The 17,060-nt window shown below is 38.3% G+C and overlaps 1 protein-coding gene across 1 annotated transcript in view; it reads left to right on the plus strand.

The window, feature by feature from the left end:
• Positions 1-7,190: 7,190 nt before the first annotated feature.
• The window catches only part of tube1 (tubulin, epsilon 1), a 212,764-nt gene continuing 202,894 nt past the window's right edge, over positions 7,191-17,060 (plus strand). The window contains exon 1 of the mRNA XM_084091129.1: positions 7,191-7,253. The gene's annotated coding sequence lies outside the window, so the exon portion shown is untranslated. The remainder of the gene's footprint in view (positions 7,254-17,060) is intronic.

The raw sequence follows: 17,060 nt of genomic DNA on the forward strand, positions 1-17,060 counted from the left end.
ATTCCGCGCGATGACGTCACCCGGAGCCGTCGTCGACCAATCAGAATCGACTATCAGCGAGAAGGCGCGACTTAAATCTGAACCAGCCAATCGTAGCAGAGCGTCTGAATCTGGGCGCGTCTTAAAAGTCTGAAGCGAACAATAGAAACTGACATTGTTGTATATAAAACCAAGAATACTTTTAGAGTTATAATCCATACACCGTTTCCCCCGCCCAAAACCGTTTGTCCTATTTGAGCCTACCCAGCGTCTTAGAAATGGTTTCATCATGAGTTTATCATCAAAACTTTTCATTTGTACATTAAAAGATGAAGCAACATTTTACTTTGAAAGATGATTTTTTTTCTAGTAATAATCTTTTTTCTAATAATCTGAGAAACACCTCCCTCTTATTTATTTGACTGACAAATGTGTACCGATCTCCAGCAAACCTAGAAAGGTAATATTTCATCACAAAATAAAAGTTATTTAAGATCCAAAATAAAAAGAATGTCCGTTGTGCATAACATCACTTTTTTTTTGTTAATTTGTAAAGTGACACTGTTATTCATGTAGCCTAAATAATTTGCATGAGCGATAACATGTTAGCAGTCACACATTCAGTGCTTTATTTAGTTTTAATGGCATGTTAAAGAAAGGGATAGTTCATCCAAAAATGAAATTTACTCACCCTCATGTCATTCCAAACCTTCGTTCATCTTCAGAACACAAATGAAGATATTTTGATGAAATCTGAGAGATTTCTGTCTCTCCATTGACAGCTACGCAACTACCACTTTGATGCTTCAAAAAGTTCATAAAAAGATAATAAAACTAATCCATTTGAATTGAGCGATTTAGTCCAAACCTTCTGAAAAGACACAATCGCTTTAAATGATGAACAGATTGAATTTAGACTTTTATTCACATATAAATCTATCTATCGAGTCCTCATAAAATCATAAATATGCTGGTGTGTCTATAAATTCAAAAAAATATATATATATTTTTTTTATCCACAGCACAATTTCACAAAATTTTACAAAATAAGAGCCCCCCAAAACTCATATATACGCTGTTTTGTCCATACATTCAGAAAATCATAAAAATAAAAGTCCTAGCTTCCACAGACCAATTTCACCTCAGATGGAGAGGACACCTTCTCAAGGTGTCAACTACAATGTTTCAGGACATTCTGATTTTGTTTTCCAAAATAAGAGCCCTTCAAAACTCAAATATTAGCTGTTGTGTCCATACATTCAGAAAATCATAAAAATAAAAGTCCTAGCTTCCACAGACCAATTCCACCTCAGCTGGATAGTACACCTTCTCAAGGTGTCAACTACAATGTTTCAGGACATTCTAATGTTGTTTTACAAAATAAGAGCCCCCCAAAACTCATATATATGCTGTTTTGTCCATACATTCAGAAAATCATAAAAATAAAAGTCCTAGCTTCCACAGACCAATTCCACCTCAGCTGGAGAGTACACCATCTCACGGTGTCAACTACAATGTTTCAGGACATTCTCTCCAGCTGAGGTGGAATTGGTCTGTGGAAGCTAGGACTTTTATTTTTATGATTTTCTGAATGTATTGACAAAACAGCATATATATGAGTTTATATGAATATATATATTTTTTTATCCACAGCACAATTTCACAAAATTTTACAAAATAAGAGCCCCCAAAACTCATATATACGCTGTTTTGTCCATACATTCAGAAAATCATAAAAATAAAAGTCCTAGCTTCCACAGACCAATTTCACCTCAGATGGAGAGGACACCTTCTCAAGGTGTCAACTACAATGTTTCAGGACATTCTAATGTTGTTTTACAAAATAAGAGCCCCCCAAAACTCATATATATGCTGTTTTGTCCATACATTCAGAAAATCGTAAAAATAAAAGTCCCAGCTTCCACAGACCAATTCCACCTCAGCTGGAGAGTACACCTTCTCACGGTGTCAACTACAATGTTTCAGGACATTCTCTCCAGCTGAGGTGGAATTGGTCTGTGGAAGCTAGGACTTTTATTTTTATGATTTTCTGAATGTATGGACAAAACAGCATATATCTGAGTTTTGGGGGGCTCTTATTTTGTAAAACAACATCAGAATGTCCTGAAACATTGTAGTTGACACCTTGAGAAGGTGTACTCTCCAGCGGAGGTGGAATTGGTCTGTGGAAGCTAGGACTTTTATTTTTATGATTTTCTGAATGTATGGACACAACAGGTAAAATATGAGTTTTTGGGGGGGGGGGGCTCTTATTTTGGAAAACAACATCAGAATGTCCTGAAACATTGTAGTTGACACCTTGAGAAGGTGTACTCTCCAGAGCTGAGGTGGAATTGGTCTGTGGAAGCTAGGACTTTTATTTTTATGATTTTCTGAATGTATGGACAAAAGAGGTAATATATGAGTTTTGGGGGGCTCTTATTTTGTAAAACAACATCAGAATGTCCTGAAACTGTGTAGGGGACACCGTGAGAAGGTGTCCTCTCCATCTGAGGTGAAATTGGTCTGTGGAAGCTAGGACTTTTATTTTTATGATTTTCTGAATGTATGGACAAAATAGGTAATATATGAGTTTTGGGGGGCTCTTATTTTGTAAAACAACATCAGAATGTCCTGAAACATTGTAGTTGACACCTTGAGAAGGTGTACTCTCCAGCTGAGGTGGAATTGGTCTGTGGAAGCTAGGACTTTTATTTTTATGATTGTCTGAATGTATGGACAAAACAGGTAATATATGAGTTTTGGGGGTCTCTTATTTTGGAAAACAACATCAGAATGTCCTGAAACTGTGTAGGGGACACCGTGAGAAGGTGTCCTCTCCATCGGAGGTGAAATTGGTCTGTGGAAGCTAGGACTTTCATTTTTATGATTTTCTGAATGTATGGACAAAAGAGGTAATATATGAGTTTTGGGGGGCTCTTATTTTGTAAAACAACATCAGAATGTCCTGAAACATTGTAGTTGACACCTTGAGAAGGTGTACTCTCCAGCTGAGGTGGAATTGGTCTGTGGAAGCTAGGACTTTTATTTTTATGATTGTCTGAATGTATGGACAAAACAGGTAATATATGAGTTTTGGGGGGCTCTTATTTTGGAAAACAACATCAGAATGTCCTGAAACTGTGTAGGGGACACCGTGAGAAGGTGTCCTCTCCATCTGAGGTGAAATTGGTCTGTGGAAGCTAGGACTTTCATTTTTATGATTTTCTGAATGTATGGACACAACAGGTAATATTTGAGTTTTGGGGGGCTCTTATTTTGGAAAACAACACCAGAATGTCCTGAAACTGTGTAGGGGACACCGTGAGAAGGTATCCTCTCCATCTGAGGTGAAATTGGTCTGTGGAAGCTAGGACTTTCATTCTTATGATTTTCTGAATGTATGGACACAACAGGTAATATATGAGTTTTGGGGGGCTCTTATCTTGGAAAACAAAATCAGAATGTCCTGAAACATTGTAGTTGACACCTTGAGAAGGTGTACTCTCCAGCTGAGGTGGAATTGGTCTGTGGAAGCTAGGACTTTTATTTTTATGATTTTCTGAATGTATGGACACAACAGGTAATATATGAGTTTTGGGGGGCTCTTATTTTGTAAAACAACATCAGAATGTCCTGAAACATTGTAGTTGACACCTTGAGAAGGTATACTCTCCAGCTGAGGTGGAATTGGTCTGTGGAAGCTAGGACTTTTATTTTTATGATTTTCTGAATGTATGGACACAACAGCATATATATGAGTTTTGGGGGGCTCTTATTTTGGAAAACAACATCAGAATGTCCTGAAACATTGTAGTTGACACCTTGAGAAGGTGTACTCTCCAGCTGAGGTGCAATTGGTCTGTGGAAGCTAGGACTTTTATTTTTATGATTTTCTGAATGTATGGACAAAACAGCATATATATGAGTTTTGGGGGGCTCTTATTTTGTAAAACAACATCAGAATGTCCTGAAACATTGTAGTTGACACCTTGAGAAGGTGTACTCTCCAGAGCTGAGGTGGAATTGGTCTGTGGAAGCTAGGACTTTTATTTTTATGATTTTCTGAATGTATGGACACAACAGGTAATATATGAGTTTTGGGGGGCTCTTATTTTGTAAAACAACATCAGAATGGATAGATAGATAGATAGATAATATATCTATCTATCTATCCATCAGAATAGATAGATAGATAATTATAGAGATATATATGGGCTGAAATATGTGCCACCAGAAACTGAATTTGAATCAATTATATTTGAATTTGAATTGCTAAACTTGAATAATTGCATTGAAAAACTGATTTTGAATCACATAATTTGAAATTGTATTGTTTAATTTGAATAATTGCATTGAAAAACTGAATTTGAATTGTATAATTTGAAATTGAATTTATTTGTTTGGAACTGAAGTCCAATACAATTTGATCCTCACTGAAAATTCAACTCTCTATATATCCTCACATTCAGTTCTCACAATTCAGATTCAGATCACCAAATTCAATTTCAAGTTACTGTGACAGACATCGGGGTAGTTGGAGGATGAAGGAAGAGCAATCGAGCGCAGATTGATAGATAGAGTTATCCCTTATATATATATATATATATATATATATATATATATATATATATATATATATATATATAGTTATAGGCTTCAGGCAGATATATATATATATATATATATATATGCTTCAGGCTGATATATATATAAGGGATAATGTATAGCGAGGCGGTTGTTATAGCGAATAACAACTCCGACAGGTCTTGAATCAGCCTGAAGGGGTTGCTATTCACTTTAACAACCGCCTCGCTATACATTATCCCGCTTATAATAAATGCGGGAAACATTGGCTGGCTACCTACAAAATAAATAAATAATTTGACACAAATTATTGATTTAAAAAGGAGTTTATTGATTTAAAAACGATTGTATTGCTTCCGCTAAAGAAAATAGTCAGTTCCGCGTCCATAGCAACGCTCTGTTTTTCATGGCAACGGTGTGATATACTTCGCAGCGTCTGTTATCAAGAAATAACGGCCGCATTCTACATTGGAATTCAACCAAGCCATGTAATAAGTATATCACACCGTTGCCATGAAAAACAGAGCGTTGCTATGGACGCGGAACAGACTTTTTTCTTCAGCAAAAGAAAACTCAACTATTTCCTAATAAAGTGATTTTGTATGATTTATAACCAGGCACTAAAGCGATTACCCATAAAACGTGCTTTGAACCAATCGGATTGCTTGGGTCCTCAGCCCGGACTCATCTCTTCAGCCGGTGTGATGAACAATCGGGTCCGGCTGAAGAGATGAGTCCGGGCTTAGGACCCAAGCAATCCGATTGGTTCAAAGCACGTTTTATGGGTAATCGCTTTAGTGCCTGGTTATAAATCATACAAAATCACTTTATTATAGAAGACGGTTGTACTACGTTATAACGAGTCATCAATGTATTTAAAGGTGCTCTAGGTAACTTTTTAACCTTAACTGAACAGCTTTGGAGTCAGTGGAATGGTTATATTACTTATTTCGAGTTGAATGGTGGTGGTTTCGCACCCCCCTGGTGCCCGAGAGCGGAAAAAACTCACTTGCAACTTTGGGCCGGCGGGTCGGCGTCAGGAAGTATCGCGTGATATCAGATCTCGCGATGTAACGAATTGCTTGACGGCACTGCACACGTACACGCCCCCATTCAAGCACCGGCTAGCTATAAGCAAAGGGCAACGATAGATTGAGTTATGGCTGAGGCTGTAAAAAAGATGCAGAAAGCTAGGAAATCTTTGTCGGAGGACCAATGAAAGAGGAAACGGGAGACTGACCGAGCAAGAAGTCAGACTCGAGTAAATATCGGACCGGCTTTTTCAGAATGGGGAGAACTGAGAGAAACAGAAGCCTGCAAAACGGATGCTGATCCTGCTGTTGCACTTGTAAGTATCTTTGGAATAAACTGTGTTTAATATTTAAATTTCAAGTAATTGCGACCTCAGGATGTTTGCTATTGTCTGTAAAGGTTTTTATTATGATCGCTGTCTGTTACGGGCTTACTAGTACGCTAGATACTATAACTTTGATGTTAGCATTGTCATTAGCAAACACGTTTGATTTCTGTAGTTGTTTGGCCGTTCCTCTGTCGGTTTTATTTGTGTAACTTACACTTTTATTTTATGTCACTAAGTCAACGCGTCTGATAATAGGCAATAAACATGTTGCACATATCATGATCGAGCTAGAAAAAACGTTCTGATGTTTTCTTAGACAAGCAAAGGTAAACCGTCATTCTACCAGATTAACTTATAGACCTTACTAATATAACTTTAGACTAATATTAGCCTCCGATATATATATATATATATATATATATATATATATATATATGCTCATGCCCATTCTCCCAAAAACAAACAAACACCAAAGCAGTAGTTCGCCTCGTTCATATCGTTCGTTCCCGGTAAAAATAATAGTATGCATGACAACACAATAAAAAAAATAAATAAAAAAATCGCCATCAGTTGGAAAGAAAATATTGCTTTACTTGCCTTGGTAGACCTAACTGGTTTTGAAATAGCCTGTTCCTCTGCTCAGCTGGGTTGACAGCTGATCAGCTGGGTTGCTCGTGGCGAGGGGGGGAGGGACAACAGTTCGTTTTTAGGACAGAGTGTTTGAAAGCATTTACTACCAGACACTAGGGGGAGCTTCGTAGAGAAAAAACACTCAGACTTGCCTGGTGTCCCTTTAATGTATTTTACATTATACGTTTCATATACTAGTATTTAACTGAAGCTATAGATTGTGAAATTAAACATTTCTCGTTGTTAGTGTGTTTTTTAGTTAGCTTAGATAGTAGCATAGCATACAGCTAGCTAACGTTATCCGATGATCATGCTATGAGCTTTACCTGATATTACTGCACTGATACTGCCACACCGGACCCGATTGTTCATCACTGTCGATACTCGATCCGTACCGGAAACACGATCTGTACTGCGCATGTGCGAGAACGCGTCTCCTTCCTGTCTGATCAAAGAGTATAGAAGTAACAAGAGGCGAAACTCCGTTGCAGTTTTGACAACAGCCACTAGGTGGCGCTTCGGTAGCGCGGCCGCCATTTTGGACTGAACCAACGGCTTTACCGTTAGCACAACTACTGTACAGCATTAACATTATGTCTGGAAATAATTGGAAACAAAGAAAACAGTGTTCTGCCATCAACTACCAGTGTACAACCAATCAACTAGCATTTCATAGATTCCCCAAAGATCCAGAGAGGTAAAGTAGAAAAGGTTTTTATTAACTTTAAAGTGAGCTAACGTCAACGATAACAGGTGCTGTAACGTTAATGTAAGCTATCCCATAACCGCAGTAACAGTTTGCTAATGTTATGTATTTGGTCGAAATTGTCAAGACTCGAAATTGGCTTTTTAAATCGCATACTTTCAGAGATATATGAACACCTAACCTGGCAAATGACCGCTTTATTAATTCATTGTTATCACTAAATTAACCCTTTAACTTTTTTTCGGCGTCAGGAAGTATCGCGTGATATCAGATCTCGCGATGTAACGAATTGCTTGACGGCACTGCACACGTACACGCCCCCATTCAAGCACCGGCTAGCTATAAGCAAAGGGCAACGATAGATTGAGTTATGGCTGAGGCTGTAAAAAAGATGCAGAAAGCTAGGAAATCTTTGTCGGAGGACCAATGAAAGAGGAAACGGGAGACTGACCGAGCAAGAAGTCAGACTCGAGTAAATATCGGACCGGCTTTTTCAGAATGGGGAGAACTGAGAGAAACAGAAGCCTGCAAAACGGATGCTGATCCTGCTGTTGCACTTGTAAGTATCTTTGGAATAAACTGTGTTTAATATTTAAATTTCAAGTAATTGCGACCTCAGGATGTTTGCTATTGTCTGTAAAGGTTTTTATTATGATCGCTGTCTGTTACGGGCTTACTAGTACGCTAGATACTATAACTTTGATGTTAGCATTGTCATTAGCAAACACGTTTGATTTCTGTAGTTGTTTGGCCGTTCCTCTGTCGGTTTTATTTGTGTAACTTACACTTTTATTTTATGTCACTAAGTCAACGCGTCTGATAATAGGCAATAAACATGTTGCACATATCATGATCGAGCTAGAAAAAACGTTCTGATGTTTTCTTAGACAAGCAAAGGTAAACCGTCATTCTACCAGATTAACTTATAGACCTTACTAATATAACTTTAGACTAATATTAGCCTCCGATATATATATATATATATATATATATATATATACAGTGGTTAAATTGGGCCGGGGCTCTCCGGGGCTCAGCCCCGGCACATAAGCCTGCTCGTTTGCAGTCAGTTGCCTATAGGAAATTATGTCACATAAAATTTGATAAAAGTGATGCTTTTGAAAACATATTTCTGATTATAAATGAAAGATTTTGAAATGGCATGTCTATTTTGTCTCGGCGGAGCTGAGATGAGAACAATCGGAACACGGCCGTGCCCGTACTCTTGTTCAGCTGCTTAATCTCGTTGTCAGTCGACCATGATCGCGCACCGCTCGCGCATGCCATGCGCATCTAGGTAGGCTCAGAACTCCGACATGGATAAATGTACGCAGCAATAATGAATGTTCCTGGGAGATCCGTAGTTGCGCGGGATGTGGAAGCGCGCAAAAGTTCCAGAACCTTCTACTGCCTTGGAAAAAAAAAAAAAAAAAAAAACCCGAGCTGCTGGCCGCCGCTGCAGCAACAGATCAGTTTTGTCAAGTTCAGCACAACGTTGGTTGTACAAAAAGTGCCCTGGCCTTGAATAACAAGGTAAGGAAAAAATGTTTGGCACATTGTATGGGTCACTATATCATAACAAGGTAATACAATGTGTAATCAAGCGTTTTATATTTAATATGAGGGAAATAGGCTACACATGCCGTGGACGTGACACAAAAAATCTTTAACTTTTAGGTGGCAAAATATTTTTTTGTAATTCTGTGAATTACACTGCAAACCAAAGTACTACCCACCGGATGAAGAAGGGTTGGCTCTCCACAGAACATAACATATTCATTTTATTTTATTTTTCATGTTCGCATTTATGAGGAAAAAAACATGTTACGGACGGGACCGCTCTGAATGTGGCACTAAAAGACTGTTTAAAACTTTCACTGAGACCTCAAACAGAAAGCACAAAGCCTTTCTTTAAAATTAATTTCGTTTTGTATTAATTGCATCTTAATTTTAATCAATGTTTCATTTCAAAAATAAGAAGTAAATATAGTATATAGACAATAGATAGGCTAATCACGACACGGACGCGCCGGCGAGTGAACTGGACTCTCGTCTCATAAATGAACCGAAACTCAGCGTATAAGGGAGCCTACTTGCCTGACAGACCTGATAAATATATCTATAGAAAGCTTGGAAGGTCTTCTTTTCAAAACGAAAGAAAACAGACCGCTGCTTGTGTAGCCTAATCCGTATGAAATGTGCATTTCTCTCTGGCGAGTTCACTACTGCGAAGATTGCATCGTCAACTTCATCTATGCAGGGCACTGACACAGAAAACACTTGTTTATTAATAAACAATTAAAATGTCTCCTTGCTATATTTTACATATTCATAATCATTACTTTTGATGGTTCTTTGTGACAGCTTTTAGGTGCTTTATTGGCAGCGCCACCCTTACATGAACGCGTCACCACCGCATCAGCACCGAAAACAGGACATTTTTTTCAATCCCTGTTTTGGCAGGGGGAAAACTGATCAGAAAATGTAACGAAACGTTGTAGAAATGTAGTGGAGTAGAAAGTATAATAATTGCTGCAAAATGTAACGAAGTAAAAGTCAAACGTATGCACTATTGATTCTACTTAAGTAAAGCCTACAGAAACGAAGTATTTGTACTTCGTTACATTCCACCATGATTAACAGTAATGTAAATGCTAAATGTCCTAATACCTGTTGATACTACAACAATGCAAATATGCTCTTAACCTTGCAGTTTTTCACATATCATGTAAGACTCAATTTCTCCATTTCTTTGCACAAAACTCTCCAGAAAATGCCATTTAATAGTTTATTTTTCAAAAAAATTTCAGGGGGGGCATACCCCCGGACCCCCCTAGGGAGAGCCCCCCCACATAATAAATCCCAATTTAACCCCTGTATATATATATATATATATATATATATATATATATATATATATATATGCTCATGCCCATTCTCCCAAAAACAAACAAACACCAAAGCAGTAGTTCGCCTCGTTCATATCATTCGTTCCCGGTAAAAATAATAGTATGCATGACAACACAATAAAAAAAAAAAAAAAAAAAATCGCCATCAGTTGGAAAGAAAATATTGCTTTACTTGCCTTGGTAGACCTAACTGGTTTTGAAATAGCCTGTTCCTCTGCTCAGCTGGGTTGACAGCTGATCAGCTGGGTTGCTCGTGGCGAGGGGGGGAGGGACAACAGTTCGTTTTTAGGACAGAGTGTTTGAAAGCATTTACTACCAGACACTAGGGGGAGCTTCGTAGAGAAAAAACACTCAGACTTGCCTGGTGTCCCTTTAATGTATTTTACATTATACGTTTCATATACTAGTATTTAACTGAAGCTATAGATTGTGAAATTAAACATTTCTCGTTGTTAGTGTGTTTTTTAGTTAGCTTAGATAGTAGCATAGCATACAGCTAGCTAACGTTATCCGATGATCATGCTATGAGCTTTACCTGATATTACTGCACTGATACTGCCACACCGGACCCGATTGTTCATCACTGTCGATACTCGATCCGTACCGGAAACACGATCTGTACTGCGCATGTGCGAGAACGCGTCTCCTTCCTGTCTGATCAAAGAGTATGGTCTGATGTCGAAACCATTTACGGCAGTTGTTGTTCGACACTACACGATCCGTAACTGACTTTTATTACTTTTATTTATCCTTTGTCATTTTATTTATTGTTTATGTATTTTATTTTTACTTTAATTTATTTTCTTCTCCCTAAAGTTGTGTGTCATTCTACGTGCTCCGTTTCCTGTTAACACTCATATTTTTGTCAATTCTGTATAAGCCAGTTATTGTTGTAAATTTTACATAAAAAAAAACAAAAAAAAAACGATCCGTATAGGATATAGATATAGATAGATATATATCAAGGTTACATTAAATTGATTCAATTAAATAAATGGAGAATTAAATAGTTTATGTATGGGAAATACAGATGTGCATTAAGTGTGGGCAGTATGATGGTTGTAGTGTGCGATCAGCCTCCGCTGCATAAGTAATATTGTGTAATATTTACAATATTACTACATGTAGTATTTCATTTGGTAAAGGTTTGTTCTACTTATTTCAGCATACTTTAACAAATGTCTGCACTCAAGAAAACACAGAAACACACAGGATAAAATTATTTATTTATTAATAAATGAATTCATCCAAACCTACCTCCATCCATGTATCATCCAAACCTACCTCCATCCATGTATCATCCATACCTACCTCCATCCATCTATCATCCATCCCTCCATCCATCTATCTCTCCCTCCATCCATCCATCTATCTCTCCCTTCATCCATCCATCTCTCCCTCCATCCATCCCTACATCTATATCCATCCCTCCCTCCCTCCTTCTATATCCATCCATCCCTCCCTCTCTCCATCCCTCCCTCTCTCCTCCCTCCCTCTCTCCTCCCTCCCTCGCTCCTCCCTCCCTCCTCCTCCCTCCCTCCTCCCTCCCTCCTCCCTCCTCCCTCCATCTCTCCATCTCCCTCCATCTCTCCTCCCTCCCTCCATCTCTCTCCATCTCTCCTCCCTCCCTCCCTCCCTCTCTCCTCAGTTACAAATAAAGCAGAATCATAGCAAAGGAAATACATAGATCAGCCTTTGCCTAGGTCTAATTCTGAGAAATTCACCACTTCATTAACCTTTATTATTCAAAAACAAACCGTTTCATTGAGAAGTTTCATTTTATTGACTCTGGTGTCGATGTCATCTTCTGGGTCAGTAACTTCAAAATCATCTCCCATGGGACAGGCATTCATGACCTCTGGCAGACGTGGGTGTCGATTGAAGAGTAGAAAGTATGGACTGTGTCTAGTGGAGTACTGATCACATAGGAAGCTTCCCATTTACTATCAAATGTGTATTAAATGAAAAACTCCACCCTTAACATTAAATATTAAATAAATAATAAATTCATCAATTCAGTTTTCCCGTCGACATCTAACTGTAGATATAATAAATATAAGTAAACGTGTTAAGACCTGCTTTGCAGTGTTGATACCGTACACCACAGCAGGAAGGTGGAGGTCCCAGTCATTGTGGTTGTCATTAACATACTTTCTGAGAGCACGCTTGATGTTCTGATTGGTTCTTTCATCCTGTACATATCAATGCATTTATCAAGTTAATGAATAACAAGCCCAGGCTCATATGGACCATTTGGAGCTGGTTAAGTGATGCAAACTTCAGAATTTATTAGTTTACAAATCCTGCACTATGGTTAAAAGGGTTTTGAGGTCATAACATAATATTGTGCAAGGAGCCACGTGAAAACAAGTCATTGATCCATAATCTGCCCTTGCAATCATAATTGTGTATAAAAATGATTAAAAGTGCTTGCTATTTTACTGCCTCTAGTGTTATTTTCTGTTGGAAACTGCAGTGACGTATAAATATTGCCACAGGAACGTTTTTCTAATGAGCCTGTGTTGTGAATAACCGTAAGACAACAATAATTCTTCCAGGACAGATATCCTGTATAAGAGTTACCTGTCCGTTGGTCTGGGGATGGTAAGCACTGGAGACAGCATGTTTGATGTTCAGCGCACTGAAAATGCTGCTGTTGAGCTGCAGAGGGATCATCAGTTAAATTTGAAAGACTAGAGTACTTGTAGACAACAACATATATGTTGAGAGTGACTAGAGTAGGGGGAAAACAATTAAACCTTTACAAAACTTCACCTTGTTGACAAACTCCTTCCCTTGGTCGGTAATTATTTTTCTGACCGTGCCGAACAAGTACAACTTTCTAATTATTTTTGAAGACACCTCAGCTGCTGTCTTAGATTGCAGGGGCGCTGCAATCACCCACTTGGTGTACAGGTCTGTCATTGTAAGGACATACTTCTTGTTGCGTGCCGTTTCTGGCAGTGGCCCAATCAGATCCAGACCAAGCACCTCCCAAGCTTCTTTTACCTGCATGCCACAAAATTAGCATTAGTCAAATGCTGGTAAAACTGTACACAAGCTTGAGACTAGCTTGTTAGTTTCATCAGTATGCTAAAACATTGTACGCAGTACCTTAAAGGGATAGTTCGCCCAAAAATGATATTTAAGCCATGATTTACTCACCCTCAAGCCGTTCGAGATGCATATGTCAATCTTTTTTCAGACGAACACATTTTCAGTTATTTTAGAAAATGTCTTAGACCTTTCAGTGGTTATAATGTGAAGCAATGGGGTCCAGCTGATTCAAGTCGCAAAATGTGCATGCATCCTTCACAAAAATAATCCATCCGGCTCCAGGGGGATAAACGAAGGCCTTCTGAGGGTAATCCGTGCAGTTTTGTCGTAAAAATATACATATTTAAAACTTTATAAACGAAAATAACTGGCTTCCGGTGGCGGTCGGCGCGCGTTCATGGAGATGAATGACGTCGTGACGTAGAGCGAACGTAGAGTTTTGTTTTGCTCTGCTCTCTGGCTCCGCTGTCACGCTCGTTCTACGTCACGACGCTTCCTGCGCTACGTCCTACGTCATATGCCAGCAACCATCTCCATGAACGCGCGCCGACCGCCACCGGAAGCCAGTTATTTTCGTTTATAAAGTTTTAAATATGTATATTTTTACGACAAAACTGCACGGATTACCCTCAGAAGGCCTTCCTTTATCCCCCTGGAGCCGGATGGATTATTTTTGTGAAGGATGCATGCACATTTTGCGACTTGAATCAGCTGGACCCCATTGCTTCACATTATAACCACTGAAAGATCTAAGACATTTTCTAAAATAACTGAAAATGTGTTCGTCTGAAAAAAGATTGACATATGCATCTCGAACGGCTTGAGGGTGAGTAAATCATGGCTTAAATATCATTTTTGGGCGAACTATCCCTTTAATGGAATGCAAGATTGGCACAACAGTCTTGATTGGGTCATTCAGCTGGTAGCGGTGACAAGATCTGACCTAAAAAGCAACACATTTTTTGAACAAATTGTCTAGAAAAATATCCAGTTGATGAGATGGCGGTATTAACATTAAGTGACATGGCATCTATGGCTTTAATATGTTAAGTCCATATGCTACTGCAGATGATACAAGATGGTGATAATACAGTAGTCAACATTTGAAGTGGATAAAGACCTTTCATTAAAGTTATATATAACTTTTGAACAATACCCGTTCTTGTCTTAGGACAACTTTGATTAACTTTTTTGATCCACTTCAAATATAACTTTTAAATCAAGGAGGTATCTAACAATCAAAGGTGGCAAAAGTAGACACATTCTTAAGAATAGATATAAGATACCCATTAAGTATGTAAAATTACCCATTCTTTCACATCCTGGATAATTGTAGTCCAATAGTAGCCAGCAATAACCCGGTTTTGAGTGCCTCTGACACCACTATGATTGCCAGTCCCAGGGTTATTGTGGCACTCCGTGAGAACAGACCTCTTCTTTTCCTCTGACAGGACAACTAGCCGCATATACTGCATACTGGGGCCAATGTAGAAGAGTCTGTCGTCTGTTTTAAAAGGAAAAAAGAAAACGTCTGAAAGAGTTGAAGTTCAAAGTAAATAGAAAAATATCATATTACTATCTGATATATGACAGGTTTAACTACATTAAAGTCACGTATTAATACCCAGATATGGGAGCTGAACAAGTACAGTTAAAATAACTTGATATTTTAAACAAATTTGTCCATTTAGCACATGAGGTTGTACCAGTCAGTCAGTTCTCTTCTTTTTTTCATTTTACAATCTTCCGGTTCTTATACCCCCGGTTTCACACAGACAAGGCCCAGAGAGTAAAATGCATATTTGAGCTGTTTTAACTGAAAGCAACACCGTGACTGATACATCTTAAAATATGTCAGTGCCATTTTTTGTCTCAAGATACACACCAGTAATGTCTATTTTTCTAAGGCATGTTTATAAAAGCTAGGTGTAACGATACCCTCATTTCACAATTAGATACATATCACGATACTGAACTCACGATACGATATTATTGCGATACTCCCAAGAAATATTATAAAAGGTTAACACAAAATGAACCGTTGATTAAAATGCTAACTTTGATATTAGATTGTGGGTTTAAATGAATAGGCTTGGACTTGGTGCTTGTAACCCAAGGACAATGGTGCCACCAGAATAAAAATATTCATGATTCTTGAGCTGAAAATACTGAATTATTTTAGATGAATATTTTTAACATTCTGGTAACATAAGTCGTTTGGCATTATCAGGACCCACAAATATCCCCCATTGCATTATTCTATAATCAACATTATATAGTAGTTTAATGTAGTACTTACACAAAAACTCTGAAAACATAATTTTTTTTTCCTCACACAGTAATTTTTATTTTGGGTGAACTATCCACGATACGTATTGTTGCATTTTTGTATTACGATATATTGTGGCACGATATATTGTTACACAACACAATTGAACTAAGGCCAAAACCTGGATTAGTCTAAGCCTTGTCATAGTTACCTTTGATGATAAAATTCGCAGACGCCCGTTTCACTTTCCGACGCTCTTCGTGATTGTCAGGCATTTCTCCTTTTAAGAGAAATTCTTGAACTTTCACATAAAATGCAAAAGAATCCATGTTTTTTTCGCACATGCAGGACAGTACAGTACAAATCGTGATAGTAAAGTACGGATCGAGTAGTGACAGTGACGTTGTCGTAAAAACATTGACGATGACAGGAAGTGGCAGAAAAACTTCGTTCTCGCACATGCGCAGTACAGATCGTGTTACCGGTACGGATCGAGTAGCGACAATAGGCTTGTTTGAGATGCGCCTTGCCTCGCCTGAAATGTATGCGAGAGTAGGCGGCTGCAGTGAGAGGAGGAGTGAAAAAAGCGCAGGCAAGCCGGACAGTTCTCTCTTCTCGCAGTGGATCTGACACCTGTGAGATCAAAGATGGATATCGCGGGATTCACGCTCGTGCACAGTGTTGCTAATAAACTGGATGTAATTCAAGTTCTGTAGCTTTTATATGAAAATAAATAAAATGAACAAGACACCCAAAATACTTGTTATTTAATTCCATTCCAAATACGTTTATCAATATTTTTTTCTTTACAGACATAGGCCTATGTGTTTTTTATTTATTTATTTTTTATAAAAATTAAATTGCATAACCTAAAGAGATCGAACTGTCAGATAGTTTGGGAATATTCACACATAACATATACACATAAAACCTTATATTAGAGTTTTAAAATCAAAACATTTTAAAAGAGAACAATACATCACAGTTGTTTAAACCAATGAGCATTAAGCTGTGTCGTCAGCAAGTCGTTTCCCATCATGCTTTTGATCAGCGCAGTCGGTGGAGAGCAACTGCGCTCGACCAGAGAATGTCTAATAAGGCGAGAAGTTTCACTCTCAGTACACTTCCGGCTTCTGAACTGGTTGCAGTTCCACTCTGATTCCATATGAGGGCGCTCACAGGACGAGTGCAGAATGAATGGAGGTCTATGGCGCTATACACATCAAAATCCACTTTTCTCAGGATATAATTTTTTGTCTAGTAATTTGAATGTTGTATTCGAAAGGAGATGCAAAGAAATTACACATTGCGGGGTGTTAGATTTTTTAGAGTCACTTATTTGCTTTAAAAAGTCTTTTAAAGTGTCAATGACGTCATACACATCGTACGACCAGAGATACTGCTTTACGGCAATCCTTCAGTCACTCTGGTGCGTTCGCGCTCTGCACTTTCTTTTCACTCGAGGCATCGACAACACAGCTGACACAGGTAAATACACGTGCTAGAAGAGTTTTTGTTTTGTTTGTTTCTGGTCCCGCTTCGGATGCCACGATGCCATCAAGC

This window comes from Abramis brama, assembly GCF_963993115.1.
Source record: "Abramis brama genome assembly, chromosome: 18".
NCBI lineage: Eukaryota > Metazoa > Chordata > Actinopteri > Cypriniformes > Leuciscidae > Abramis > Abramis brama.